This window comes from Nicotiana sylvestris, chromosome 1 (assembly GCF_000393655.2).
Source record: "Nicotiana sylvestris chromosome 1, ASM39365v2, whole genome shotgun sequence".
Classification (NCBI taxonomy): domain Eukaryota; kingdom Viridiplantae; phylum Streptophyta; class Magnoliopsida; order Solanales; family Solanaceae; genus Nicotiana; species Nicotiana sylvestris.
Window position 1 is genome coordinate 33,627,185 of NC_091057.1, and position 4,967 is coordinate 33,632,151.

Here is a 4,967-nt window from a genome sequence, read left to right on the forward strand (position 1 = left end):
TGAGAGAGTTGGTAATTCATCAGAGTACGAGGGAGACATTGTTTAGTTTCTCTGGTCTCCATTGTCTGTTCTGGGCTATGTTCCAAATCATCGGTCCCATTTATTTTTTCAGATGTAGGTTCTTTTTCTTGTACTTTATTGCTTCTAGTTTATAGCGACGACTTTTCCAGGGGACACGTGCAGCTAAATTGTAAAATGCCTTATTTTACAGCCTTAGATATTTTTTCTTCTTGGACCTTTTTCTATGCACTACACTTGAGAAGAATTTGATATCTGATAGATATGGATTATATATTACGCGGTGGTGTTGGATTCTATCTGTTTGTTGTGGTTTCGTACGTTCAATTAGGGATATATGCACTTGTTTAATTTGCTTGAGTTTGAGCCTTTGAGGTCCCAAGTGGGATAGTTCTACAGCTAAGAGGAGGTTACAATGCAAACTGTTGTATCACGAATTCAAAATCCAGCTAGTGATGTTCACTGTTACTTGAATTTAATTTTTCTAAAACTTCGAGTTATATCAAAGATTTGGAGCTACTTTTTCGTTTCTATTTTTCTTTGGCGCATTGAGAAACTTTCGTTACAAATTGTTAGTAAATGATAATTTTTCAATTTCCGTTGCATGTACTAGCCCTCTCTGCCATACCAGTAGCTTTAGTATTATTCTCGTATTTTCTTACCAGTAGATTTCTGTTATTGGATGTTGTTTCTTTTATCTTATTACCTTGTTGTTGATATTTGATAATGCTTCTCTTTGATAGCTTTTTCACTGCTGTGTTTCTTTTTAAAACTGTTATGATTGTGCTTAGCTTGAGACAACTTCTTAACCTTCACAAGGTAAGAGTAAAGCTGCGTATACACTATCCTCCCCAGATCCCATTTGTGTGATTACACTGGTTTGTTGTTCTTTGTTGTTAGCCTTATAGATCGCCGAACGCTCAAACTACAAAAAAAACGAACAAAGGTGGTTTAATAAAAACTGCAAGAGTAATTGGATTTATCAGCTTTGTTATGGTTTTACTTTTTAACAGATTAATTTATTTGGTTTGGTTCGAATAAATGCTTAATCGAATTGAGGAGACTGTTAATTAATGTACAATCATAATCTATATCTATATCTATATATTATATAACTATATTAAAAGCACGAAGGCCTTTAGCGAAATGTCGTTCGCTTTTTTTACCCTTTTAAAATAGAGTTCACACTGGACAAAATAGTCATTTAATTATTGTTCTATATTTAGGAATTGCCATTTAATTAATTTCCTACTATTTAGGAGCAATCATTTAATTATTAATCTAATACTTAAAACTTTTATTTTTCAGTTAAACACTTTTAACTTCAACTAAAACTTGGAAAGTTTTTGTTATTCAACTCAAACTAAAAATTTCGTCTTTCAACTAACTTAGGAAACTTTTATTCACTTTCAAAGGAAAATATCATAGGAATTTTTTAAACTGACAGATTAATTCTTCAAAAAATATTAGGTAAAAACGTGCAATTTGATTTTCTTTTTGGTTTAGGAGTCTTTATTTTCCAATAAATCATTAAATTATACATAATTTTATTTTATATAAATCCTTTCATGTTTCAAATTATATACCAAAAATTTCTTTCATCATCAAAATTTTGCCTTGTTCGAGCAACAACTATAAATTAAGGACTTTCAGGTTCTTCTTTGAGCAGTCTTTTATAGCAGTTGAATTTTACCTTCACGCATTTATATTAGTAGTTGAATTTTGTATTTACATATTTATATTAATAATCAAATTTTGCATTCACGTATTCAACAAGTACATTTTTATTTTGGTATTCTTAATTGTGAACCTTGAATGAACATGAGCCTGTTTGGCCCAAATCTCAATTTTTTTTAGTTGTTTTATAATTTTTAGAATAATACTTATATATTAAAGAAATAGAATAATTCACATGTTGCTTGCGAGAAAAAAAGTTCTTTTGTCAGTTAGATGATCCTTCGTATGTTTTCTAGTATGAACTTAAGAATATATATTTCTCAAAAAGATTTAAAAAAAAACTCTGAAATCTTCGAGAGTTTATTGTAAGCATAAACACTAATTCATACCAGGATCTTGAACATAATAATCTTACATAAAATTGTTACATAAAACATACCAAAAGCGGAAGTCATTATCGTGAAGCGGAAACATTAATCGGTAAAGTGGTTTCTCGCCCCTTGCCCTAACTTTACGTTACCGCCGTCTTTAGTGATGGAAGAAAGAAATAAAATACGGTAACCCTAATATGTGAGGAGATGACCAATTTATAGAGGTTCTCACTTAATCTGGTACGTCCATCAAGTAACCGATCAGACGAATGAGATTTAATTATTAATTAAATATTAATTATGGGCCTTAAACCTATTGGGCCACATATGCGTAAGAAAAAATAATTTACATTCTCCCACTTGACCCAATAATCACATAATATTAATATTTAATAATATAACCATTAGTTGCGAATAAATAAATCTCTTCTATAACGTCCATCATAAATACCATAATACGATAAACTACTAAATGTGAGTTAAGACGATTATATATAATTTATCTACATACTCTCTTCCATATACTACAACATTAGTAACTTATCGTACCAGGTCCATAAGTTATCAAATATTATGATCCACAATAATATCTCATTGAGACTTATCCTGTAATATCTCAAAACAATAATGTGTACACCATTATGAGAAACAGGAAATCACTAATGTATATCAGAAACGCATAAATGAGCTCAAAGTGTCAAAACATCATAAATACATCAATCATAAATACAGCGAAAACCCATTCTATGTACATATTCTTTAAATATTTTGGTTGTAAACCTTTCGTTAACGAATCTGTAGTCATGAGATCTGTTCTAATATGCTCAAGTGACACTCTTTGTTTCTGAACTTCCTCCTTGACGGTAAAGTACTTTAATTCCATATGTTTGGCACCTTTGGAGTACTTATCGTTCTTGGAGAAGAATACTGCTGCAGTATTATCACAGTAAATTTTCAGCGGCTTGGTAATGATGTCGACAACCCCAAGTCTTGAAATAAAGTTTCGCAGTCATAATGCATGAATTGTGGCTTCAAAACATGCCACAAATTCTACTTCCATCGTGGATGTAGCAATGATAGACTGTTTGGCATTCTTCCATGATATTGCTCCTTCAACAAATTGAAACAAATAACCAAACGTAGACTTTCTAGTGTCAATACATCCAGCGAAATCTGAATCCGAGTATCCAACAACTTCCAAAAGGCTTGAATCTCTTATACATGAGCATGTAATCCTTCATTCCTTTCAGGTACCTCAAGATTTTCTTTGCAGCTTTCCAGTGATCTTCAACTAACTTAGGAAACTTTTATTCATTTTCAAAGGAAAATATCATAGGAATTTTTTTAACTAACAGATTAATTCCTCAAAAAATATTAGGTAAAAACGTGCAATTTGATTTTCTTTCTGGTTTAGGAGTCTTTATTTTCTAATAAATTATTAAATTATACATAATTTTATTTTATATAAATCCTTTCATGTTTCAAATTATATACCAAAAATTTCTATAAAAGTGCTATAATTCTACGTTTTCATCATCAATTTTTTGCCTTGTTCGATCAACAACTATAAATTAAGGACTTTCAGGTTCTTCTTTGAGCATTTTTTATAGTAGTTGAATTTTACATTCACGCGCTTATATTAGTAGTTGAATTTTGCATTTACATATTTATATTAATAGTTAAATTTTGCATTCACATATTCAACAAGTACATTTTTATTTTGGTATTCTTAATTGTGAACGTTGAATGAACATGAGCCTGTTTGGCCAAAATCTCAACTTTTTTGAGTTGTTTTATAATTTTTATAATAATTCTCATGTATTAAAGAAATAGAATAATTCACATTTTATTGCGAGAAAAAAAGTTCTTTTGTCAGTTAGATGATCCTTCGTATGTTTTCTAGAATGAACTTAAGAATATATATTTCTCCAAAAGATTTCAAAAAAAAAAACTCTGAAATCTTCGAAAGTTTATTGTAAGCATAAACACTAATTCATACCAGGATCTTGAACATGATAATCTTACATAAAATTATTACAGAAAACATACCTGAAGCGGAAGCATTAATCGGTAAATTGGTTTCTCGACCCTTGCCCTAACTGTATGTTACCGCCGTTTTTAGTGATGGAAGAAAGAAATAAAATACGATAACCTTAATGGATGGGGAGAGGACCAATTTATAGAGGTTCTCACTTAATCCGGTACGTCCATCAAGTAACTGATCGGACAGATGAGATTTAATCATTAATTAAATATTAATTATGGGCCTTAAACCTATTGGGCCATATACGCGTAAGAAAAAATAACTTACATTCTCCCACTTGGCCCAATAATCACATAATATTAATATTTAATAATATAATCATTAGTTGCACATAAATAAATCTCTTCTATAACGTCCATCATAAATACCATAATACAATAAACTACTAAACGTGAGTTATGACGGTTATATATAATTTATCTACATACTCTCTTTCATTTACTACAACATTAGTAACTTATCGTACCAGGTTCATAAGCTATAAAACATTACGATCCACAATAATATCTCATTGAGACTTATCCTGAAATATCTCAAAATAATAATGTGTACACCATTATGAGAAATAGGAAATCACTAATGTATATCAGAAACGCATAAATGAGCTCAGAGTGTCAAAACATCATAAATACATCAATCATAAATACAACCAAGACCCATTCTATGTACATGTTCTTTAAATATTTTTGGTTGTAAACCTTTCATTAACGGATCTACAATCATGAGATCTGTTCTAATATGCTCAAGTGACATTCTTTGTTTCTGAACTTCCTCCTTGACGGTAAAGTACTTTAATTCCATATGTTTGGCACCTTTGGAGTACTTATCGTTCTTGGAGAAGAATACTGCTGCAGTAT